Genomic DNA, 27,286 nt, shown 5'->3' with positions numbered 1-27,286 from the left:
AGGGGCGGGGTAGCAGCAGCATTTGAAGTCTGATGTGAGGCACAGACAAATGGTGGTGTGACGTGGCTGGCGATGGCGTGCACGCGCATAGCTCACATGAACTGTACGTGATCCGCAAGTTTGGTAGAGTTTTTGAAGTGCTTACTATAATTCTCGCCTATCCCTGCGGGATAGAATAGTCGAGACCTAAAAAGGAAGGGAGCAGGGCAGATGGGTCTGACTGTAGATTGTAAATCTTTCATTCGAGTTTCAACCTATTTTGGAATCACATTTGATTTGAGATTTGTCAAGCTGTTGTACTGCTGACTCCCCTTCTGACATTTGCCCAGCAAAGTATATGCAGGAAATAATTGTGCTATTATGCAGAGTATTGTCACACTTTTTTTAGTTTTGAAAATAGGTAATGTTCCACAAGCTTGGAAGAAGTTCGGGAGTGAACCACTACTTTAAAACTTTCCCTGGACCCAACTGGCTTGAGCAATTTCTGTCCCATCCCATATCACTCCTTCCTTATATGTCCAAGTGTGGGAGAAGCTAATTTTTTCCAGTTATTCAACTTTCTTGAGTCTCAAACTAACCTTGATTCGCATCAGGTGAGGTTTCGCCATGGTAAAAGTACTGAACTAGTTGTATTGGTCCTGAATGACATTTGCCCTCTATGGATGCAGAGAGTCCGGGGACCCTATTGCTCCTGGATCTCTCAGCAGCCTTTAACACTGTTGCCCATGGGGTGCTTTATTTCAATACTTAAATACATTGGTTTAAATAGTGTGGTACTGATGTGGTTTATCAAATTATTGACCAATCGTTACCAAAATGTTCCCATTCCAACTTTTGTCTCTGAATCTAAAACCACCAACTGTGAGGTACCCAGGGAATCCGTTCGATAACCAGAACTCTAATTACTATGAGACCCTAGCTAAACCACCTCAGTTGGCTATGAGATTGTGTGTATGCAGATGGTACGCAGCTCCTTTCCAGACTCTCTCCCACATGATAAACTGAGCTGTACCAGAGGGTCCTGTTGGCAGATAGTCCCAATGCTGCAAACACCAACATTTAACCCGGAGTAAAACAGATGCTTTTATCACCACCAGCGGTCACCACTGGTCTGAGCATGACCTTTCTAGGATTGTCACTAGATACACCACCCCCCCCCTCCTCTAGCCAAAGAACAGAACCTGGGCATCTATATTGCCTCAAACCTTACTCCTGATCCCATCTATCTCAAATAGCATAGACCTGCTTATTCCAAAATGAAATTCTAATCTAAGTAGATTAATGCCATGTCTATGGGAACGCTGCTGACAGACTTGACGTTTGGCCTAAGGAAGTGTGACTCCGTTCCCCCTGGTCTGAGAGATTTACATTGGCTTCAAGTTCATAAAATTATTATTTTCAAAGTCCATAGTGTATAAGTGAGTCAACATAAAGAAGCCGGAATTGCTTGCAACTCGAAATGTTTGTTTTAAACCAGCAAGACATTTATTGTACTCTGAAAGAACATGCCTTCTTCCCCTTCCACGAGTTTGCGCGGTCACGTATGGTGATGAAGCATTTTCTTCTGCAGCAGCTGGGATCTGGGTTTCCCTTCCACTATCGCTGCGCGCGATTTACAAAGGTGCTCAAACTATCACTTTAACCGTTGGCTAAGGCCTGGTCTGAAGCCTGGAGTAGCCGCAGGTAGGAAGAAGGGAACTACGGTAGACCGGAAGCAAGGAGCTGGATAAGATCATATGGGCAGATAGGGTGGGAAGATAGGAGGGAGGAGGTTGAGACAAATAGAATGGGTAAGGGGCAAATTGGTAACTGGGGAGAGAGGGGGCCGGGGCAGATAGCACAGAAGTGAAGCAGAATGGTGAACTGGGCCACCCGAGGTAGCTGAGGAACCCAGGAGTCAGGCAGCGATTGAAGTCTGCGTGAAGCTGCAGCAATTGGAACGCGTGCAGCTAGGACAGCTGGAGAGGTAGGAGCCAGGGAGCTGGGGCAGATAGGAGGACAATGGGCCAAATATCAGGGAGCTGGGCAGGTGGGAAGCATGGAGTTGGAGCAAACATGAGCGTGAGTGTAAGGTCTGCGAAGGCAATCTTCGATCTCTGCCTACCCCCCTTCAGTGTGGAGTACCGCAGGGCTCTTCATTGAGCCCTACGCTTTTTAACATCTACATGGCCCCACTGGAGGCGGTGGTTTCACCCTTCGGGGTGAAAATCGCAACCTACGCAGACGACACTCAATTGATCGTCTCGCTGTCCCTCTCGGAAAGCCAGGGGGAAAAGTTCGCATCATGTTTAGTTAACATCATGTCATGGACGTCGGATTCCCGGCTCAAACTAAATGGGACGAAAACGGAGCTGATGCTTCTTGGCAATCTGTGTACAACACTCCCCAAATCCATGTGGCCGGATAGTCTAGGTGCCCCCCCAGTTCCCAAAGAAGCAATAAAAAGTCTAGGGGTTTGGCTAGAACCTGAACTGTCAATGACCACTCAAGCTAAACGAGTGGCAGGGACTTGCTATGGACTGCTTAGGTCAGTACGGAAGATCCTCCCGCTACTCCCTGAAAACTCCCGGAAACTACTGGTGCAAGGATTAGTCATGTCAAGGCTGGATTATAGCAATGCCTTATTCCTTGGCTCACCAGAATCCACTCTGAATGTGCTCCAAAGAGCTCAGAATGCGGCTGCACGAATGCTCACTGGTACTGCCAAAAGATCATCAGCTAAGCCTGCTCTCAAGGCCTTGCATTGGCTTCCAATCCGAGCTCGCATAAAATTTAAATCCCTTTGCATTGTGTTTAAAGCTTTGCAAGGATCAGGCCCTCCAATCCTTCGAGACCTGGTGCGCCCTTATAAACCTACGCGAGCCCTTCGCTCGGATGATGGTAATTTTGTGGTGATACCCAGAGCCAAAAAGGTGAAGTCCGGCGGTCGCCGGTTCTCTCTTAATGCAGGCCAATTATGGAATGCTCTGCCGATGGCCCTGCGGAAAGAATCCAATCTAGTGCGTTTCCGCAAGGCATTGAAAACTTATCTCTTCCCCCTTTAGGCCTCGCTTCAGTTGTATTTGGGTGGTGGTCCTGTGTTTTGTTTCAGCGCTGGGACGCTCAAGGGCAGCCATGCGCTTTATAAATCTCTTTTCATTTCATTTCATTTCATTTCAGGTTCCCTGCAGCTGCAGATGGTAACCGTTCGCTGAAGAAGATTTTTTATTTTTTTTAATTATACATTCACAGCAAAATTGCAGACCAAAATAAACAATTCAGAATTCAAATGCTTTTCTGATACAAAACAGGAAGAAAACCAGTTCCTCTTTTCTCTCCCAATTCTTAGACATTCCATCTTCCATTATCAGTCCTCATAGTAATCGCGGAACGCACTCCAGATTTTTATGCCCAATCTTTTCCTAAGACCCTTAATAGAAAAAAGACCCCACTCCAAATTAAACATACTAAGCATTTTAGCACGCCATTGGTAAAAATCAGGCGTTTTTTCCTGAAGCCCCTCCGTGGCTATGCATAAACGTGCTAGTCATTGCAAAGAAAATAAAGTGCCGATGTTGATATAGCGGCTCAGCAATCCTGTCCTTCGGTATTTTTCCCAGCAGCAACGTACCAGGTGTGATGGCTACAGGCATTATTACCATAGATAAGAACTTTTCAAGATCTGATAAAGCATTGAAGTTTGATACAACTAAAAAAAATATGCACACCCCCAGCATCAGCTCCACACCTAAAGCACTTGCCTTCGCCCCCCCCTCCCCATTTTGCCATTCGAATCGGGGTATAATATAAATCATACAAGGTCTTAAAAAACTGGGCTTTTAAATTTGCCAACATTAATGCCTCCTTGGAAAGCAGTAAGATCTTCCACATCCATCTCTGGATCCTCTAGTGCGCCCGCCCATTTTAACCTCACTTTTTCTAAATCACTCATATCAGCAAGTAATAGTTGATATACCGTTCCTATTTTTACTGACCTCCTAATTCCTTCTACAACTTTGTTTTGCTGAAAAGACTCTTTTCGTCGATGTAAGTAGTCTCGTATTTGCAAAAATTTAAAGAAAAAGTTTCTAGGAAAGAAAAACTGATCTTTTAGCTCTTTAAAGGATTTACAAGTCCCATCCTCCTTAAACACATCCCCTAACCATCTAACCCCTTTCCGATGCCAAATTGTTGCCATATCAGAGAATATGCCTGGGAGAAGCCTATATGCATTAAAGGGCGTGTAGTAAGATATTTTCCCTATCGCCATTCTATTAATAAACCATTTCCTGACCTTAAACGCGTCCAGTTACCTTGAAACGGGTCCGTTTGTAATTACTCCCGTCGATCTCCTTAAATAGTGATTGTTTCGCGAATGGCCCTAGCTGCATTTCAAAAATAGAAGGGGCGTTAGCCACATCAGCTTCTGTCTCTCCAGTAATCAGCACCCTCATCTTCAATAAAAAGCAAGTTACATAATACAAAAAAATCCTCCCCTTACATGCGGTAAAGTCATAAACTTCATTGTCCGTCTCGGTCTCCCTGGGCTCCAAATAAATTTACCGCACCTCAACTGTATCTTATCCTTCGAGATTTGACGGTATTGACCTAAATAAATATAGCACTTTTGGTAACACATTCATTTTTACAACAATGGACCGACCAATAATAGTTAAAGACAGACGTTCCCACCTGTCCAAAGAGTTCCTAATTTTAGTCAGTGTGTTCCAATTGACCTCCACTAATTCAGTCATATTTGCCCTCAGTTGAATACCTAAATAGGTTGCCTCCTTCATTACTCTCCCATCCGGCCATCCTACAGTCTCAGAGCAAAGAATCTGCGTTTTTGACTCGTTCCATTTATATCCCGCCACTCACCCCCGCCACTCGCCCAAACTCCTTCGCCAGCAACTCAATTTCTTTAATAGCAGTGCCGGGGTTTACCGTTATCACCGCAATGTCGTCGGCATAAGCAAAAAAAGAAAAATAATTCTCAGCCACTTGATAAGGTGGGATCAAAATACTCAGATTCAGCTGTTCAATAAAAGGATTAATGTAAAGGGCAAACAAAAGAGGGGAGCATGGGCACCCTTGACGTGTACCACGTGTAATATTCACAGAGTCCGAAAATAGGACCATCGCAGAAATTTTGGCCATCGGGGTCAAATAGAACGATTGTATGGCGACCATAAATTTGGGGCGAAACCCCATTTTACCCATCAGTTTCCACAAATATCCCCACTGTACCCGATCGAACGCTTTTTCCGCGTCGAGCAGAATAAGCGCTAGGTCATTTTTTTTTAACAGCAGCGATATCAAATAGTGTGAAGACCTTATTGACATGCTCTACCGTCCCTCTTTTTGGTATGAAACCATGTTGATGTGAGACTAGGGACACCATACAGTTAGATATCCGATTAGCTAATATTTTAGAATACATTTTATTATCAGCGTTTAATAACGATATGGGTCGGTATGAACCTACTAGGTCCGACTGCTTTCCCTTCTTACAAAAGACCGCTAAAGTGGCCTCTGCCCATGATCTTGGAGGAAAGCCCAGCTGAGCCGCCTGCATCTCTACTAACAGATCCTTCTTGATATTGTAAAACTGTCTATAAACCTCACTGGGCATTCTATCGGGGCCTGCGGCTTTACCGATGGAAAGACTGTTTACAACTTTTTCCAGCTCCTCCTCCGTAATTGGAACTTCCAGTTCTACCGCCACTAATGGATCCAATTTTTTTAAACCCACTTCAAGCATTTCTAACCAATCCAGCCCATCATCATCAATCCCTCTTCGCGGAGCATATAGTTCTGAATAAAACTGCCGAAAAATCCTCAGGATTACTTGAGGATCAGAATGAGACACCCCCCTAGCATCCTTCATTGCCAAGATGTTTCTAGCCGACTCCTTCATTCAAAGCTGAACCCCCAGCCTCTTTCCAATTGTTTCACCGTACTCATGCTTTTCCATCCTTGATGTTAAAAACCTCCTCGCCTTCTCCACACTCCAGAAACCCACTACTTTCGCTCTATCTTTTGCTACCTTAACCTCTAATTTACTCAAATCATTCGGACCAACTACCCTATTCGTCAGTAAGATTTCAGACTGTATTAAATACTGGTATAGTATATCTAACTCTTGTCTGGCCTTTTGTTGCTGAAACGTAAAACTCATGCATTTGCCACGAAAACCCGCTTTAAAGGTATCTCAAATTATAGCAGCCGTGGCCGAACCCTTATTTTCCTTTTAAAAAAATCTGAATCCACCTTCCCATGTGAGCTTCAAAATCATTGTTTAACTCCCAACTTCCTATCAAAGGTAACATTTTAAGATCTAGGTCTAGTTGTACCACCACGCATCTCCATTACAATAGGAGCGTGATCCGATGTGATTCTGGGATAAACACTGTCGCTCCGTCCAATACTCAAGCAGGGGCAAAAAAGTAGTCCAGTCTAACCAGTTTCTTGTGGGGGTAAAATGACCCCACATATCCACCAACCCTTGGTCCTCAACTAAGTTATGCAGTGCCTTGTACACTTTTGGCTTACGCCCCTTATACTTGGCAAACCCATCCAACAATGCCCTATTAGTCAGATTTATATTAATGTCGCCACAGACCACCACAGGCTGAGACCAAGTTGCCAGCTCCAAGTTCACTTCATTTAGGACTGCCGGCTCATCTAAGTTAGCTCCATACACAGTGCATAACGTCATATTTTTCCTTCTACACAACATTCTATCGCCCACCATCCTTTCCTATCGCTTAGTGTCCGCCCAGTAGTAACATTGTTTCCAATACTGAGAATAGCCACCCCCCGTATCATACTAGATTGCCTTGTCGTGACCACTAGTGAAATCAAAGTTCTTTTAACACCTCCCTTTTTTGACCATGGGATGTGAGTTTCCTGGACACAAAGTAAGTGTGGTGAAATATATCTCAACTCAGCCACAACCTTATGTCTCTTTATAATGTTATTTAACCCAGAGCCGCGTGAGCAAGCTGCTCCTGCTGGACCCCACGGGACATGGTGCTGCTAGAGTAAGGAGCAGGCTGGAGAGAGGTACCGAATAGTGCTGCAGTCCTACGTGGCCTTACCTGGTTTTTTGACTGAAGAAAAGAAAAGAAGAAAAGAAGAAAAGAAAAGCTTGTCCGGGCGTAAATGTGCTGGTTGCGAGTAGCGGCAGCAAGTGAAGCCCGCGGTGGTTGTGGGCGGTGCATTGGAGGCGGCTCACCTGGTCTGGGCTAGCGGCTTTGCTGTTGGAGACGCGAATCGGAGTACGGTGGAGGGAGCGCAGGAAGGAGCAATGGCTCCTAAAGGACGAAGAGGTCGCGGTCAGGGAATTGCTCCATCTGAATTACAGGACGGACAAGAGGCTTCAAGTACGGCAAAGGCTGGCGCCCGCACCGACACATGAAGTAAGGATTCGGAAAAAGCAGGAAGAGTGGTTGCTCGAGGTAAAGAGGGTGGTGACTTGAACGCTGCAAAACCTGCAAAAGGAATCCGTTATTTTTTTCAATTAAGAATAAGGAACGGTCTAAACAGGGTCAGTCCGGAGAGACTGCTGCCGAAACGACTGAGACATTGAATGGGGGTGCAGAAGCCGGGCAGAGGAGCGGAGCTTCTACAGTAGGAGTGCAGGGGATTGGTACGAGTGATTTAGAGACTGTATCTGCATTTCCCGTATTAGAGACAGTTCCAAGCAATATTGAAGCAATACATGAGGAGACTTTGCAAGAGAGCGAGCAGGAAACCGTGTCAGATCCTGTTTTATCTTCAAAGTTAAAGTTAATTACCACTCAGGCTACTAATATGGAGAGCCCCAGGAGAGGGGGGGCCTCACATGAAACACAGATCCCTAATGCTATTGAGTCTGACTCTGCAGATTTTTTCCCTATCTGAGCAGTCCAGGTCTTCCTCAGAGGACCGTGTGCAGCAATATGCTACTTATACGAGTATGGAGGACGGCAGCATCCATAGCAGTTTCGAATTGGAAGATCAGGGCTCTGGTTCTCGTACAGTTCGAAGACTGGAGTGAAATCAGACTGGAGAAATAAAAGGGGGAGAAGCCGAAAGGGAAGGAGACAACTCAGCTGCTCCCTCTGGGGGAGAGGAGCCATCAGAAGAAATATCACTGGGGCTGATATATAAGACCATGATGCAGCGCAGGGATGAATACCGGGAAGATAGCTTGAGAGTGCAGAATTCCTGTAGGAAGTTACAGAATTCAGTTACGCGTCTTGTCAAGTCACAATCTGAGTTTGGTTGAAAGAGCTAACGAAGCCGAGGCACGTATCTCTACCCTGGAGGATGAACTTGTTCAACAGAAGAAAGTACTGGAACTAAGACTCGCAAATAAGGATGACATTAACTGGAAACTGATTGACTTAGAAAATCTGTCACGCAGAAATAATTTAAGGTTCTTGCAGATTCCGGACGGCAAGGAGGGGTCAGATCCTCAAAGTTTCATAATTGAGTTGCTAAGAAAGGCATTTCCTGAGTCCACTAGTTGGGATTGGGATAGGGAGGTGGAGCGGGTTCACCGGTTCCCGTTCAATATTAGAGCAAACCAGCGGGATCAGAAACCGAGAGCTATTTTAGTAGCATTTAATAGCTTTTTGGCCCAGGGGGAAATTTTTACGAAAGTTCGGCCAGATAGAAAGAAAAGTGGGCTCGAATGTGAGTTTTTTGTGCACTTCGATCTCTGCAAGCAGTCTGGAATTGAGGTGGCAGTTTCGACAATTAATTCCGGACTTTCAAACTAAGGGTGCACAGGCGTATTTGATGTTTCCTGCTAAAATGAAAGTTATGTATAAGGAGCGCACCCATTATTTCATGACTGCTGTGGCTGCTAAGGAATTTTTGGGTACAATGTAACTAGCTTAGACGTACATATGTCTAATTTATGCGATTAGGCTAGTAGGCTAGTAAGGGTATTCTCCCTTTTGTTCTGCTTCTTCTTGAGTAGCAGCTGATTCTACTTTTTTTTTCTCTTTATGATATGTAGCAAGATGCCCCGTGGGCGAAGGCAGGAGGTTGGGCGCAAGCTCGCATCAACAGGACCATAAGTCCTAAAGCCTCTATTAAGGGTTGGGGGGCAGGGTGTAGGGGAGGCTGTGTTTGGGGGGTGCACAAGGGGGGGTGTGGGAAAAGGGGGGGAAAATGTTCACAGCAAAATGCGCAGAAATTGCTACTTAGTTTTTATCATCAGACTGTATTGGGAACTCTTCAGAATATTTTTTGGGAGTTAAGAAAAATGAAGTCTGGGCAGCGTTCGCATATGTATATGTATTTTATGCTTTTGCGGAGGAATGGTTCCTTCAAGAAGATAACAGGAAGTTGGGGTGAGGCAGTAGGCGAAGATGGGACAGACAGGAGGCAAGGATACAGAAATGAAAAAATTGGAACTTGTGGAGGAGATAGTTGGGACTCGAAGGCAGCTGGAAAGCAGGGGCCTAGGAGAGGCTGGAGGGTGCAGTGGCAGGCAGGGGGTTGGGGTAGATAGGAGGCAGGGAACAGGGGTTTTGTAGATGGTTTGAGTCTGGGGAGACAGACTGGATGCAGGGAAATAGAGCTGATGGGGCAAGTGTGAAGTAGGGCAAAGAGGAAGCATGAAGCTTTGGTAGAGAGGAGGCAGACCGCTGAGAGAGGAGGCAGGGAGCTGGGGCACACAAGAGTGGGTGTGCCGGAAGCCCGAGCAAACAGTAAGGGTGAAAGGGCAAGTAGGAAGAATGAGGCGGGCAGCTCGGGTAGAGAAGATGCAAGGAGCTGGGCAGAAACGAGGGAGGTAGGGAAGACTAGAATCATGAGGCTTTGCACACAGAAGTCAGGAAGCCGGGGCAGATAGGAAGAAAGGAGCCGGACAGATAGGATCGATGTAGATGGGTACTTAGAAGGGAGGCGTCTGGGTCAAATAGGAAATGTGGATATAAAGAAGATTGTGAACTGGAGCACATAAGAGGCAGAGGCTGAACGGACTAGATGGAGGCAGGGAAATGGGGCAGATGGATGGAGTTGGGATGCCGGAAGACAGTCGTAGAAGCAAGGGAGGCTGGGCAAAGAGGCGGGTGGAATCAAAAGCACACAGCAGGCAGCGGAGGTACAGAGGAAAGAGGGGGCTGGGGCAGACAGGAGGGGGCTGGGGCAGACAGGAGGGGGCTGGGGCAGACAGTGAGCTTGCGAAGACATGCCTCATGACGATCGGTACATAGACGTCAGGGAGCAGGACTGGGTCAGCTATGTCATCCAAGAACAACATGGGGCAGATAGGAAATAAGGAACCGGGGCAGTTATGACTCACGGCGATTGGCATATGGAAGAGAAGAATCTGGGGCAGATAGGAGGCAGGGGTGTGGGACAGCAAGGCGCTCTGATAGAGAAAACAAGAAGCTAGGCAGAGGAGAGACGGGCAAGCAGTGGAGAGACGGGCAAGCAAAGGAAGACAGGCAAGCAAAGGAAGACAGGCAAGCAAAGGAAGGCACGGAAGCAGAGGAAGGCACGGAAGCAGAGGAAGGCACGGAAGCAGAGGAGAGACAGGGAAGCACTGAAGAGACAAGGAAGCAGAGGAGAGAGGGTAGCAGATGAGACAGGGTAGCAGGGTAGATTGAAGTCCTGGAAGTGTGGCAGACTGCAAGAAACTGGGAAAAATTAAGAAAGGGGAAGTGGAAGGCAGGGAAATTGGGAGAGTAACGAGGCAGTGAGTTGCAGCACGCGGGGCGCCGGTGTCACAGCTTTGAGATTGTGAACCGAGCCGTGAATTTAAGATAAAATTAAGGAACCCTTCAGAGGTCCTGCGCTCTCCTTCGATCCCTGAATGAGCTAAATACTTTCCATACAAAGGGGGAAAGAAAACAAAGCCACTCAGAGTGTCAGATGGCAAACATGCCAAGCAAACACCAGCATCAGAGGAGCACATCTAAACTGTACATTCCTGAAGGTCACTGCTTTCTTGCCCTTGGTAACCACTGCAGGTTTCGCGAACCTAAGGTGCATACACACACAACTTAGAATAAATATGCACAAACGCATAGTAGAATCATCATTTTTAAAGCAGCCAGAGATGCCTGCCAGCCACATAACGTACAGTGGTGCATCAAAGAGCACAGACGAGCACAGGCAGCAGCGAGCTGCACAAGAGCAAGAGGGGGGGAACCTGCGAGTGAGCCAGAAAAAGCGAGAGGGAAATACTGAGTAAAGTGGGGGGGGGGGGGGAGGAAGAAGCAGGGGGGGAGAAGGAAGGTGGAAGGTTGTGAGGTTCAGTGAGGGGAAGAGGGAGGGTGAAAGAGGACGCAGAAATATAGGGAGAGGGGTTGGATGAGGGATAAAAAGAAAACGAACAAACAGGGAAACTTTTATGCAAAAGGAGACAGAAAGTACGGTTCCTGGGCCAGATACCCCCCGTCAGGCTGTTAAGTCTGATGCGATCGGGAAAACAAAGCTGCGAGGGGTGCGCATGCCTTTCCAGCCATATGCTTTGGCTGCGATAATTTAAAGCATATGTCAGGAAATGCGCGTAATAGACACCAATAGGCCAGGGGTGGAGCTATGCCCCCGCCTCTGGCCTATTGGTGTCTACCTTACAAAACAGCGAGCAGTGAAAGGGCAATAGCAGGCCACAGAAAGAAAATCACACGCACAAACGTGTGGAATTCGCAGGTTTATTTTTAAACCCCCTTCAAGAGGGCTCTTGCGAGCCCTAAAAAGGGATGCCTTTCATACATTTGCCTATACCATAAAATGAATCATGCTTTATTATATATAAAATGGTTATTACTTGGGCTTCAAGTAGAAAGCAAACTGCAAAAGAGAACGGGAAATAATTACATCAGGCCGCAATGATAAGAAGCCAGTAATCGATACAGGAGAAGATTAAGCACACGTCTTTGCTAAATTGTACTATCTAGTCCAAAATCACGTTCATCTCTGATAATGCCTGGACTGTTTATAAAGCAATAAAAAAGTTAAGTGACATAATAGTTCACATTCTGCTGTATGAACATGGGATACCAAAGTTTGGGGTGTGGGATGGACAATATTTAAATGGATATTAATAGTTGCAGGACTGTTACTAATATGGTGCTGTGTTCAGTGCTAACCTCCCTTGATGAATGCTTGCTGTTCATTGCAGTTACTTTCAAGCCATAGCCAGTAAACAATGGCCAATGCAATGATCATGCAGGATACTGCGATGTAGGAGTTATGTAGAATAGAAGTTGATTAAACAATAACAATGTTTGAACTAAGTTTCAATGGGCATTTGTGAAAGCCAAAAAAGAAACATTCATAAGTGAACCACCGTTCAACTACTTGTGAAAGCCCTTCCATTTCAGGTATTATGAAGCTGCTCCTGCAAAAGTGCTTGCTGTGACTACAACTACAATTTTCCATGTTTTGTGCTGGAAAATGTGAGAACGCAGGTGCAAGATGAAACCCGAATGTGGACTTGGGGGGGTGGCTAGGTCTTTTGCACAAATAAATGTTGATTGTTCGGCTCACGGCCTTGAAACAGATAAGTAAACTACATGTTAGAGTTTGTGCGCCAAAGTGCTCACCAGTTGAAATCAGTTTGGTTTCTTTGAAGTTGAAATTAGGCAGATGTATGCACTAGATAATGGAGCACGTACAATGTATTTCACTGTATAGTCTCGTATAAAAAGAGAAACGCAACACAATAAGGCAGTACACTTTGGCAGTTTTGTTGACTGCATGTTCTCACTCGAGCTTTGGGCAATAAACTTTGCTCTTGGTTATACCACGACTCCTTGGACACCTCGATTAATGATAATTCGTGGCTTTGGGATCAAGATCAAACCCTGGTCCTCAGAAAAGAACTGGCTCAAAGTATCTATAATCCTGTTGAGGGTGCAGTACTGCATGCCACTAGTGGGGAAATGTATCATTAGTCCAACCACCTTATAGCCTCACACAGTCCGACCACACAATGCCATGTCTGGCAATTCAAAACGGTGTTGTCTAACAGAACTTTAATGTCGCTCCCCGATCTGAAGGGAGTGTGATCCTCTAGGCAAGACTTACCACATTTATGTACAGTATGCTCTAGCCAACTAACCAGTTCAGCTTCACAGCTCAGCCCTACTGTAGGTGGGGAAGCCTTCATACAGGACATGACACTAATGAGCATCATCCTGTTCGTGAGAATGATGCACAAGTCATGAAGCAGTATTTGGGTGTTTTGAAAATGTTCAGTGACCAGCAAAGGATGCCCTCTTCAGCAACCACTCACCCAAGTACAGAAATACAAGCACAACAGTCCACTGCAGTGGAGCCGCCACCAGTACCACAGCTAGCAGTGCGGTGAAAAGTCGCACTGCAGTCATCAGATCAAATGGCATAATTACAACCAGCTCAGTTGAATCCAGTCACTCAATGCATGTTGTTGGCATTAACAAGAAGTCCTAGATGTGCAGGGACATCTGCAAATCCCCTGCATTGAACGCCAAGAAAACCTAGCTGAACAGCATTTTGGACTGATCCTGCAGCATGAACAAATTTGAGATGAAGGTCCAGGTAATGCATCTGAACTTCGCCATTCTTGGGGACCAATAACTTTCAGGAAAAACCTCTTCAATGGTTCGTATGTTCAGAGCAAGAACTACTACCGCCAACTTAAAAGTGTGTGCCACGGTGCACATCATTACAGCAAACAAATAATGGACGGAACGCTGACAATGCAACCATTCTCCCCAAATCAAAAGATCAGGGTTAAATCAATTGTTCTTTTGCCCAGTATGCCACCTCAGTTTGGACACAGCCATACGCAAATCAGTCTTGACCCTGTGCCTCATGTTAACAGTCCAGACCGAACTGCCAGGTCAGGTCCTCCCTGGACCAGAAACAAGCATCCTGGGACTGGTTTCAGGGTATGTCACCTTTCTTCAGCCAGGCTAGCTAGAATCCAGTGGCACAATGAGCAAGGGTCCCTTGTCTGGACTGTTACCATTGGGCGCAGGGTCAAGACTGATTTGCATATGGTTGGGTCCAAACTGGAATGGCATGGTGAGCACAAAAAATATGGATTTAGGCCCAGATCTCTGTACTGGGGTGAATGTATGACACTGTTCTGCATTGTGTCCAATTTTCTTTTTTCATTTGTCACACCGAGTGGGACGGTATGCCCAGACGTGGGTTATGTGCTCTCCATGCCACTGGAGTCAAGCTATCTTGGCTGATGAGGGCTGAAAGCCTGAAACCGGTCTTCGGACGTGTGTTTCCAGTCAAGGGAAGACCTGACCTGGCAGTTTGGGCTGACTGTTCCTATTGGGTGCAGGGTCAAGACTGATTTGCATATGGATGGGTCCAAACTGGAATGGCGTGGTAAGCACAAAAACTTATGGATTTGGGCCCAGAATTCTGTACTGGGGTGAGTGCATGACATTGTTCAGCATTCTGTCCATCAATTGTTCTTTTTGCACAGTGCATATCATAGGAGAAGGACTGTATTCCAGAGAGGAGAATATTGCCATTCTGGCGGCATATTCAGAAACTGCATGAGTGCGGTTAACAAATGGATGGACTAATTGCCTGAAATTAAATTCTACAAAAACAGGTAATCTGTTTGGAAATAGGTTCATTTGGTCGCAGGACTGGTAGCTGTCTGAACTAAGCACTCTTCCAACGCTAACCACAAAAGTAAAGAATTTAGGGATATTGATTGACAGGAAGTTAAAATATAAAGACCAAGTTAATAAGGTTACTACCACCCCTTTTTAGGTATTCAGAATAATCACGACAATTGAAAAATGTCTTCCTGCAGATCTCTTAAATCAGGAGTCATTGCTTTAGTGTTATCACGGCTGGATTACTGCAATGGTCTGTATGTAGACCTTCCAAAGGGTCCACTTAAGAAATTACATTGCATCACCATTGACACAAGAGAGAAAGCAGGTAAGCTTGTGGCCTGGTTGAGCAGGAGGATAATTAGGTCAGGTAGGCGCGACAATCAACTAGACAGGGGCGTCCCACACTAGGGACAAACACATTGCAGAAAAATGTGCCCATTACTACGGGGCATTTTACAGGATCAGGCCATTGCATGACGACCCACATCACACATTTAGATGCAGACTCACCCCAGTTTTAGAAACAGAGGCCCGTGAGGCATTAAAAGGGAATATTACATTGCAGGAGATTCAGGCAGCCTTAGCAAAGCTGAAAACTGGTAAATCCCTGGGGCTCAGTGTCCTGGCAGAATTCTATAAGCAGAGCGCCAGACTCTTGAGGCCACACTTGCTTAACCTATTTAGAGAAGCTAGGGATAAGGGTGGCATGACGCCGAACCTTCTGGGGAACTATCACAGTGCTACCCAAGGAAAGCAAGCCCAGAGACCAATGCAAATCATATCACCCGATCTTCCTACTCACTACTGAAGTTTAAATACTGGTGCCTGTAGTGGTCACTAGGCTACTCCACGTCATTAATCCCTTGTTACATAGGCATCAGTCCAGCTGCATGCCAGGTAGGCCAGTAGGATATAACCAGCGACACGCTCACAATTTGCTTGCGGAGGCGAAGGACCGGCCATCCTCTAATGACTTCCCCGCACTGCACACGGAAAAGGCGTTTGACGCTTTCCACTGCCCATTCCGTGAGCTACCATTAAAGGGGTTTGGATTTGGCCCTCGCTACGGAGATTGGATAGGGCCTCCACAGCGGCAGCGAGAGTGAAAAGGGTGCAGTCAGTAGAATTTGATTGAGAGGGGGACACTGAAAGGACTCCCTCTGTCCCCTCCTGTTTACATGCGAGAGATTCTTTTGTAAGTGTTGAGTGTGGGCACATTAAGGGGCGAGGGAGTAAGGATGAGAAAATCTCACTTTATGCGAATGACATCCTCCTATATATCAGCAAACCAGAGAGGACTATCCCGGTAATTTTCCAAATCTTTGAGAAACACTTCAAGCACTCTGGGAACATATAAACTGGGAGAAGTTGATATTCGATCAGCCAAGTGAATTGGTGCACTCGGAAGTGCTCCGGCAGGAAAGGACTGTGGCGCGAAAGGATTTTAAAAAATTGAGAATATGGATGACACCCTACACAGAGCATTGTTAAAATAGGAACTTAGGTAGGGGGATATCTGCTTTCTGGGAGGATGCAGAGAGGCGACGTGGGCTACCCATCACCCTTCTGAGATGGACTGCTGTCTTCAAAACGGTAATGCCCCCCAAGCTGCTCTATGCCATCCAGAAGAAATACTACTTTATTCTGCAATGAATGTTTACTAGAATACATAGAGGTCCCTGCTCAGGAACAAGGCACCCCAAAATAGCTTTAAAGACATAACACCACAATCCCTGTAAAGGAGGGATAGCCCTCCCAGATATGGAGGCTTACTATTGGGGGGCATACCTAATAAATATTAATGACCAGACCTTCACCCCTCAGGACCACTTGACCTTTAGGCTGTAACGGGTGCAGGCCCGTACGCACCCACACCATCGGTATGGTGGGAAGGGAGCCCAACAGTAGCTGCCCACAACCCAGGTGGCACTAGTGCTTGGGGAAAAGCCACTAAATATTGGGTGGAGTCGAAAAATCACGTAAGAGACCTCTCTGGGCAGGAGGGTTTCTCCATAAACTGTGGAAACTGCAGGTTTTCGGGGCATTAAATACCATTGGTATCTTTAAAGTGGGTGACCTGATTGAGGATGGAGATGTGTCCATCTCCTCTCTTCAGAAGGAATACCAATTGAACCCTAATCAAGTCCTGAAATTTGCCAAGCTACTACATGCCTGGCAGGTTGAGGGACTCAGGGTGTTGGAAATCCCAGAGTATCGCCCAGCCGTTTATGGAGGAACTGGGTAGAGGGATAATTTTACTCACACAGAAGACGCTAAACAATATGCCGGACAAGCTGTGTAGGCTTTGTGAGAGATGGGAAAGAGACCTGGGTGAGATGGAGGATATAAATAGGGAGGTGGCGTTGATGCACCATACAGTAGTGCAGATCAAATCTAGGCTTAGATTGATGGTAACAAAAGGAACTCAGTATAATGTTGGAGCTCACTATCACACGACCAGTGTTATGTTCTCCCTGGTATACTCAATGAAGTTGATGCCCCAAGAGCCAAACTCCTACATACAGTGGCCAAAGGTCTGGTAGCGGCCAAAAGGGCATGGGCAAGGCGGGCGGGGGAGGTGGTCACAGAAGTCACCAACTATACAAGAATGGGGGCGAGGGATGGATTATGTATATGGCCACAAAGAAAATCTATAAAAGGGCTGTCCCAGTAAATTTTACAAGATGTGGTGTAGCTGGCTAAATACTTATGCACTGGGACATCGTGGAGGGGGGCTGGACTTTAATCAATAGTGGTTACTACTTAAGGTTAAAACATTAGAGTTGATTAATGCACCTGTATTGTTAACTCATTGGATACTGTATGCCCTGTACACAACTGTAATGACACTGGTTACATCACTCAGGTTGTGTACTGCTATGGGTGCATGTTGGCACCAATTTGAGTTATATTATTATTATTGCAAAGTATACTCAGGAGGTATGGGATTTCTTAGAAAAATAAATACTAATAGATGAATAAAGTGCATTTAAGTAAGGAAACAAAATGTAAAGTAACATTTTACAAAGTTCTGTAAATGTAAAGGTATTTTAATTGAAAACTAAACATTCAGTTAGTATCACTGATTTGTGGGAGCAATGCAAGTGCATCATCAAAAATATAGTATGGACAATGAGTGCCCTCAACGGAATTTAGAAAAGCTCCAACCTACCTGGAAATATTTTATTTAAATAAATATAAACATTGATAATTTGCGTATTTGTTTTTATTTCTAGAGCATTGTTTTAATGTTCAAATCATCAAAAAAACTTTGGCCTGTGTCCCTGGCTTCCAGTAATGACTCAGTGGGGGTCCTCCAATTCCATAAATGATACAGGGGTCCCCGGGATCCTGTTATGATTAACTAGTGGTCCACTAAGTCAAAAGTGGTGATCCATGTAAAAGCCCATTTTAGTTTTAGGGTGGAACCTCTCCTTTCGGGGTTGAGGAGCAAAGTACCCTGGCAGAGTAATGGGTTGGCAATGGGAGTGTCATCTTCTCCTAGAAAGGCTGCCAGAGATCCCTGACCAATATGCACAGAAAAAAGTGTAGGACATATGCCATCAGAATTTGCAGACTATCTGATGTGCTCATAATTAGGAAGACCGTCTCCAAGGTCAGGAGACGCAGCACACAGCTATGCAAAGGCTCAACGGGCATACACTAAGAATGTCAGGACCAGGCATCACCAACTGCTTGGGAGTAAATGTCTGTCAAACCTTTAATGAGCCGCTTAACAGGCGACTTTAACAGGAACAGCTGGTTTGGCAAACGAAGAAAGGCTGAAAAGGCTGACAAGTAAACTTTCACAGTGTTCACTGAAATGCCTTTCTGGGCGTTATACACATCAAACAAATGGAAGACTATCAGGGCAATTGTCTCAGGCACCATACCACTTTGCAAATTTGTCCCAGTGTTCAGCATAAGTTAATTCTGTGAATGGCATCCACCACTTTAGGTACCATATCAAACGCAGGCAATTACCATCGCTCAATCTCCACACTTGGGTGGTGCATATTTTGTATATTCGGGTGAAAGACATACCCTGTTGATCAAGTAGGAGGTCCTCACAAACAGGTAGTCTGATGAGAGGAAGATACTCGTGCCCAAGTGTTAAGTTACCATAAATCTCCTGTCCTAATCCAAGGCCACTAGGCTGGCTTAGGCCCTGTTCTTCAGAATTCGTGGCAGGAAACAGTGTAGGGGTGGTCATTTGTTCAAGTCAGGTAGGAATTAATCTCCTAACTAGAGTCACAGTGGAAACTCCACTATGCAAAGTTGTGGACAAACTAATCTAACCAGGGTTCCCATTTCAATTGGAGGACACCCAGAACCACATCGGGATGCAAACTACAATTGTGATCTGCAGACTTCTGCTCACTACGCCCATTCAGGGACCCTGCCAGGTGATTTGAAACCAGAAAGATACCTGGGCACTCCAGCTACCTCCAGAGATGCAAAGGACCCTGACAATGAACCCCCAGTCCACCCTGCTTTCTGAAGTATCACATGGTGGTGGTGTAGTCCTTGAACCAACACAAACCTCCTCTAGATGGAAGGCAGGAAGTCATTCAGGGTCAAATGAAATGCCCACAGCATCAGCAGACTGATGTGGAGCAAGTCCTCCACTGCAGATCGAGCTGTATACTCTATGTTCTGGATGGGTCCGAAAGGTTTGCTTTGATGTTGGGCTCACTGGAACTTCAGCTTCCACTGCAGAGCATGCATGTGCCACTTAACTTACATGACAAAGGGGATGCATGAGGCCAAGACGCCCATGAGCCCCCCTCACTGAGATTCAGGACAGAGCCTGAAACAATGGTATCATAGCCTAAATGTCCGGTGTTCGCCACTGCACCAGAAAACAATTAACTCCACGTCGAGGAATTTCCAATGAATGGATGCCTCTGAAGACAGGTGGCACTTCAGTTCATTTATGGGAACCCTAAAAATGTCAAGAGTTCCACTTTCATCTGGAGTGGTACACGACTGACTGCGGTAAGCTACTTTCACCAGTCCGTCTTAGAGGAAGGGAATACGTGACTCCTGCACTCCTAAAAGGCATAGACTACTGCCATCACTACGGCCTCACAAGGGACACAGGTGAGGTTGAAGGGGATTATGGCAAATTGAAAAATGGTCCTGGCACAAACCACAGGTAACACCTGTGGGACGCCAAGACTAGTATATGAATATATGCACTTAGCAACTTGAAGGACCCCAACCAGAAGCCAGAGCCCAAAGCAGATCAATGAGAGCATTTTTAATCTCATTCCTGTAGAAGGCATTTAGGGGTTGAATGTCCAGGATAGCCTTCAGGCGCTCATCCTTTTAGGATGAGAAAATAGCATACATCAAACCCCGCCTTTCTGTGGGTTAGGTACTCTGGGGCGCTTGGTGGTACTCTTCAGAAACTGTCTGGTGTGGAAGGTATATTCGGTGGGCATGAGATAAAAAGCTGGGCATTGTGCTTTTTTTTTAATAACTTGCAAGATTTATCTGACTGATGTGATGGATAATAAACTAGAGAGAAAATGCTGGATCCGATCTCCCACTGGTTGGGCATGCACCATTCTGGGTAAATGATAATGTTGGAAGGCTTTGGTAGCAGGAAAGTAGGAGTTGGAAGACCGGTGCTCCTGCTGGCCCACACATTGGCACTTATCTCCATCAGTGACCTCAAAAGGACTAGGTGGTTTGCTGCAAAACTGGATGGGAAGTCAGTCTTTCTAAGAGTTAGCCCTCTGGAATAGCCCGAGGATTTCCAGAACTGGTGTGGAAATTGTTCAACCGGGGTCAACGGCCTCATGGTATGCACTGTGAAGCATTCCGGAAACTGCTGAAGATCTGGCTTTTTAACTCTCCTTAGCCGCCCAGTTTCCTCCCCTTTATATCATTCAATGCCTTTTTAGCCAGCAGCAAGAGAAATCAGGGTATTCGCTGCACTTTAGAAACCCCATCATAACATTTCAAAGCACTGTGTTCTCAGGTAATGTACAGGCTTGGGTAAAGGACATGCCATTTGATTGGTTTCAACTCTTTGTGGAAATGCCTCAGTGAGGTCCACTGAGCTTTTTCTCTAAAGGAAAACACTGGGCCTGCCCTGCTAAGGCAATCTATGGTATCCAGACCTTAACAGATAACACTTGGCTGCTTCTTGCCAATCATGTATTTTCTGGGCCCAAAAGGACCAAAGATCCTCCAGGACTACCATCAAAATATCACTGGCTAGGTGCCCAAAAGGCATTTGTATTGGTCCAATAGCCAGACTAAGTTTACAAATTGTGGTGCTAGACGAAAAAATGTTTGCCAAAGGCATCAATCTTTTAAGATTCACTATCCAGAGGAGTATTTGGAAATGTTTAGATTCACATTACTGGTTGGACTGTAAAATAAGGCTCCCTAGATTGGGGTGCTAGGCACACAATTCTAGGTTACCAGGTGCTGGCCTATGAAGTCTGACCACCTGCCAATTGACAGGTGGGCAAGAGTAACTGTTTTGATCAGGTAGCAGAGTATGTGTGGCCATCTTGAAGTGGTCGTAAGGGCTCAGATGCTGCTGGCCCAGGCTGCAGAATTTGTCAAAATAAGTGGATGGCAGCTTTAAATCTAGTACCTTTAAACCATCACTGGAATTGAGGCACTTTCTTTTGATGGGCCATGAGTAGTCCAGCTCTCTCGTGAGAGGTATCAAGCCCACTGGCATTTTGTAAGTTAAGTCTGAGTCATCTGTATAATGAGGGGGTTTCAAGCCATCTCTCACCATTATCAATACTGTGGGGTCCACCCTGCTCTGGCTCAGAATACAAGCCAAAAAGTTGATGGAGCTTCTGTTGATAGCTGCGACTACGGCAGAGGATTAGATTTATTATGCCTGACAACATAGTGTGCCTTTATATTCTCAAGCTACATATCTGTTCATGGTCCAACATGGGTCTCAGCACAGGATCATCCTTTGATGCCAGAATCTGCATGACGGGAAGTGGTGTGCATCATGGGGACAGACAGTAAGTCTGTACTGGTGTTGGTAAATGCACAGTAACTTGTCCCAAGCAGGCAGACTAAGCTGGGAAGGGACCTGCCAGCAGTCACTTCAATAAATAGTAACTTATTTGCAAGGATAAAGAACCGTGGGAAGAACTCGCAGGAAATTGGTCCAGTTCTTAGCATAAAAGATTTAGCAGTTGTGATCTACTGTTTCAGTAGACACGAGTCTGGAAATCATATTAGATTGTCAATTAGAATTAGGCACAGATGAACATTGCACTACAAACCAGTCAAGTTTTGAGTAGGCCAGGACTTAATAGCTCCAGGAGATCAGGGGGATTAGTCATATTTACGATGAAGGTATTAGTTTAGAGCTAAATTCATAGCAGTAATGTAGTCATCATTCCTGGTAGACAGTGGGTAAAGATGGATTTAAGAAAGACTAATTCTCAAGGAGGTCTGCAGCCCAGAAGTCTCCATCAAAACTCAGTACATCTTCGACAGTATTGTGAAGGAGGTCTGAATCTTCGTCCAACTTGTTTTTTTATATTCAACAGTCAGTAGGTGTAGGAAAGTAGGATCTGCTTCTTATGGTTACCCCCCACTTTTTGCTTGATGTTGCACTGTTTTGACTAGTCTGACTGGGATCCTGCTAATCATGATCCCAGTCTATCTGCTTTCTCCTTTAAATTGTTATGCATGCACTTTGGTACATTCCCGATTGGCTACTGGGGTAGGTACCCTTGTAAGTCCCTACTATATGGTACCCATGTACCCAGGGTATAGGTACCCTAGAGGCCTCCCATGGGTGGAAGCATGTAATATGCCATCCATGAGAGGCCAAGCAAAATGGAACTACAGGTCTGCTACTGCAAACTGTACGTTGGTGCTTGCACCACTTACTTTAGATCTAGATTCACTATATCAAAAGGTCACTACACTTAAAACTTATGTCACCCCTGTAGCAGACCTTAATCCTTATGGCAGGGTGCTGGGTTTTAAGTGAGAGGGTGACCCTGCATGATCAGAGCCTCTGTGCAGCCTTCTGAGACCATTCGCCTGGGTTGTCTGACTCAGCATGTACCACGAGGTTATAATGCACCTCTACCTATACGTCCATCTATCTCGAAAACGGCTACAAAGAAACATACAATGTTTGGTATCAAACACCTTGGAATCATACCTCCACAACGGTGTGGGAGGTAAAATTTCATCCTTCTGAAGAGTCTATCCCGTGCCAGCCTTCTCGACCCAAACAGCACAAAATGGATGCTGCTGACCAGAAATTACTGCCCTCCTGCTGCTGAGCAGGATTTAGTGTATTGAGGCGGGGTGGATGGTTGCACTCATAGTGCCTGAAAGTCTGCACCTGGGGCACTTTTGGTAATCCCCGTGCATAGTCCAGCCCATTGGCTCCTGCTCAGGCACTAAACTGGACAAAGGACATGGGGGTAACCTCCCCTTTGTCCTGCCCCTCCCCTAGGAGGGCCCCCTGAATCTGTCCAACCCTTTCCCGTGGGTACTAAAGGGCATACAGGGCTGTTCAGATTTTATGTGGACAAGATTCTACAAAGAGAAACCACTGAACTTCTGGACTTCGCTGGACTTCGACTGGGCCAGACTTAGTACCCCTCTCCGTCCAAAGCTTTGTCTCTGCCCTTGCTTCATACAGTCTCCGTGCAGGACCTGTGGTGCACTAAGGACAACTGAAGAATCTCCCTTGGGGTGAAGGAGTCACTTCCCTGCATTTGCAGGCATCTTATCGCAACTGACCGGTCTGCTGCTCCTGAGCTTCTGCAGACTTCAAAGATTTCAGCAACACAGGAGGAGGGATACGAAGGTCCCTGAGGTTGATCTGCCCTCTTAGCAAGTTTGAGACGAGTATCCCTCGTGGGGACTGCATAACCCAAAACCCTGTGCACCGCGTCTATTTTCAATTACATATGCTGGTTGGCGATTTCCAAGCTTGTGCATTGGACTCCGTGTAGTCATGACCCTGAGCAGTATTTGCACCAAAGAACTCAATCCTCCTCGCACAGAGTGCTCCATGGGCTGGTACTTTGCAATCTTGCTCGAGGTCTCCTCGCAACTCCTGGTCATTCGGCCTGTGGGTCTACTTGAGGGTTATCTGGATTTCTGTTGGGCTTTCCTGGTTGCTCCAGATGTGCCCGGACTCCCCATTGCATGGTGAGACCCCACCATAACATGCTTGACCTTTCTGCGTTGGTTGCTTTTGCCAAGGCTTGTTGGTGCTCCAGCCGGACACAGATCCCTAAGCACTAGACATCCTTCGTGGGACAGCTCGCATCTGGTAGTCGATGTCTCCTGGTACTCGTGGCTGCAGAGTCTAGCATCACTTCTGCGCACCTGAAGCACCTGACATTGGTGGGCATTAGTCTACCGAGCCCCTGGTCACTCTGAAGTGACCCAGACCGTCTCCTCTGCTTTCAGGTTCCTCCCTTCCAGAATCCAGGCTTGGATTCCAACTGACCCTTTTCACCTTCACGGCAGCAGTACTTTTCAATGGAGGGCTGTGAAGAATGACAGCGGTTTCCAACACCATTCCAGACCTATGCAACCGGCTCCTCTGGGATAGGTAACACTGGTACTACTGTATCCACGGGTGCGGTGGCTCTCCAACCTCAAGGTCCAAAGGGTTTGCTCAAAGTCCTCCTAGAAAGGTCCTTAAACTGTAAAATTGCAACAGAGACTTCCCCCCATAGAATTGTACAAAACCCACAGTTGAATTGGCACACTGCACCTGTCCTCAGTGGGGCCCCTATCTACTCACCTTGGGTGGTTCCTTGGGGTCCTAGCGATTCTACTTGCTCCAGACCTTGTCTGGACACGAGTTGTGGTGGTTATACCACTATTTTAGTATATGGTTTTGTCTCCCCTTGGATCCCACTGCGTATTGTGCTACTTACAACTGTTCTATTGATCTCGTATTGTGTGCTTTGTGATCTATCATCGCATAGAGGATAGTAGAGTGTTCTATTAATAACTACATATTTTTATGTAACTGTGTGGTTCTCCTTTCATTTGATTAATTCAGGAGGTGATATTCTGGTAAAATAGGCTGCTTTAAAATTCCTTCAAGATTTAGAATGAAGGCTGCTCTCCACAGCTACCACTAGGATAGCTTTCTAAAGGTTATCTTTGACCTCATACATCAAAAGGGTCGTTTGGACTGGTGCAAGGTGCCCACTTAAATTAGTGGACAGCATATACCAGGCCAACTTCACAGTAGGTTTAGGATTCTGGAAGACAATTTACAAAAACTTTCAATGTATGTATCTTCATAATATTGTAAAGAAAATAGTTTAAAAATCCGAGTATGTATATATGCACATAAATATTCATTTTAAAACCTAGGATTAAACATGCAGTCAAAATATTTTCTAAAGGATTTTTTTAGGATTACCATCCGCACTGGGATCTTCAGCCTGTCACAACATTAATACAATGGCCTGAAGCTGAATTAACTGCATTACATAGAGAATAAATACGCAACATGAGCATTGGGGATGGCCTAATACTCTCCTTCAAGGAACCCATAAAAGTGGATTCATGCCTTCTCTGAAGACCATCCAAACTGATCACAGTGTAAGTGACCAGTGGACACTGTAGAGCTGGTATGCTTCTCTGCACCGTTCTCCAAGTGAATATGTATCGGTCATCCTCCTATTTTAAACTATTTGAAACTAACCGAATAGCAATTAGAACATTGGAATGTTGGGAGCTCCATTGAAAACAATGGAGTGCTCTGGGCTTATAATGGCTGGTATAAGCCTGGAGCTCCAACATGCCAATGCTTTTGTTCACAGCTCTGGCTGTGAACAAAGGCTTCAGGGAGCCTGAGGGGATTCCAATCCCCTCACGATCCCAAAAGGTTTTTTTTTTTTTGTTAGAACATTCTGTCCTCTAGTGACAGAATGTTCTAATAGCCTTATAGCCCTTCGTAGATGGGCTATACCGCTATTAAAGTCCCTCGCCTTCGGCTCGGGGCCTTTAACGCTGGAGAGGGCCTTTAATATAGCCTCATAGCCCGCTGTAGAGGGCTATACCGGCTATTAAAGGCCCTCTCCAGCGTTAAAGGCCCCGAGCCGAAGGCAAGGGCCTTTAACGAGGGAGAGGGACTTTAATAGCGGTATAGCCCATCTACGAAGGGCTATATGGCTATTAGAACATTCTGTCACTAGAGGACAGAATGTTCTAACAAAAAAACAAAGCCCTTTGAAAGTGTGAGGGGATTGGAATCCCCTCAGGTTCCCTGAAGAATTTGTTCACAGCCAGAGCTGTGAATAAAGAAACATTAGAATGTTGGAGCTCCGGGCTTATACCAGCCATTATAAGCCTGGAGCACTCCAATGTTTTCAATGGAGCTCCCAACATTCCAATGTTCTAATAGCCGGTATAGCCCTCTACGGCGGGCTATAAGGCTTTAGTAATTGAGCCAATGGATATTAAAGTACCAGGGAGAGGAATCTTTGCTGCTGAACTGCACACATTACAGGTGGAGGAATTCTAGGAGCCTGGAAGAATATTTTAACATGGCTTAGATTCAAGAGTATATCCAATCAAATACGGCCCCTGCAATCCCACAGCCTGCAAAACAGAGGTTTACTATGTCATGTCAAGAAGCAAAGATGATTACAGCAGCTTGCTGGCCTTCATCAAGTGAAGATTTCTCTACCTCCATGGCGGACTATGGTCTGAATCCAGACTAGCAGTCACACAATGATGTTCTGCTTCACTTACCATTGCAACTGACTGATAACTTCTTTCTCAGATTAAAAATAAAAAGCTTGAAATTGGCACAAGATCAACTTTCGTGCTTTTTTTTAATGGAGGGCACAATAATTTGATATAAAGAGTGGCAAATGATTTACCTTCACATCTGCTGGTTCAACCGGGAGGTTGGAGGTCCTGGTTTTATAACCAAATGTGATACTTCTGCTTTTGCCAGGAATATAAAGGAGACATGCAACTAGTGAGGGAGAGGAGGGGTAACATTGGTAAAGTAACTGTAGAGAGTTTAAAAAGATTTCAGACATCTGTTAATTGCTCTCGGATAGCTACCACTACCCTGCCTCTTTGGTCGACAGGGTGATCGGAGTGGCTGATTTGATAATCTTCTGGAGAAGACCGCTCAGTATTAAGGAAGGAAGAAAAGCAAGTTTACAGCAAATTAATTGATGAAGCTGTGGATCTTCATTACATGCTTGACTAATAAAATGGAGTTAATGACTACACAGGAAACCTGACTGTACAGCCCGTGCTTGGTTTTCAGACAGTCGCATTGAGATTAGTATGTAGAGCATTAAAATGGAGTGCTTTGTGAAAGTACAGGAAAAAGGGATAGATATTTTATCCATTCATGCTATCATGCAGATGTGTAAAACTATCCTGAAATAATGGAGCCAAATCTTCAGCATTTTCTGCACTCTGACTGGCAAGTGCATGGATCGGCAGACAGATTTGCCTTTGGAGTGCTGCTGGTGCACCGGCTGTGCACACCCTCACATAGGGCTCAATTATAGTATTCAGAACCTCAATTGTGACACTAAAAGGCAAACTCCACTAATTTAAGATGGCAGCTACAAAGGCTGGTACAGGTGCAAAATACTGTTTAATTGGTGGAGAAGATAACTGGCAAAAACTGAGAGCGTAGCTTATACCCACAAAGCTGTAGTTAACATTTGTGACTAAGAAAAGCTAAATTATGGTGCAGTAAT

General features: G+C 45.6%; 1 protein-coding gene across 1 annotated transcript in view; it reads right to left on the bottom strand.

Annotated features, from left to right (window-relative positions):
* ITPR1 (inositol 1,4,5-trisphosphate receptor type 1) overlaps nt 1-27,286 on the bottom strand; it is a 1,666,678-nt gene that overhangs the window by 1,491,742 nt on the left and 147,650 nt on the right. The window lies entirely within an intron of this gene.

Source organism: Lissotriton vulgaris, chromosome 9 (genome assembly GCF_964263255.1).
Source record: "Lissotriton vulgaris chromosome 9, aLisVul1.2, whole genome shotgun sequence".
Taxonomy (NCBI): domain Eukaryota; kingdom Metazoa; phylum Chordata; class Amphibia; order Caudata; family Salamandridae; genus Lissotriton; species Lissotriton vulgaris.
The sequence above is the reverse complement of the archived record's forward strand: the minus strand, read 5'-3'. Positions and strand labels throughout refer to the sequence as shown.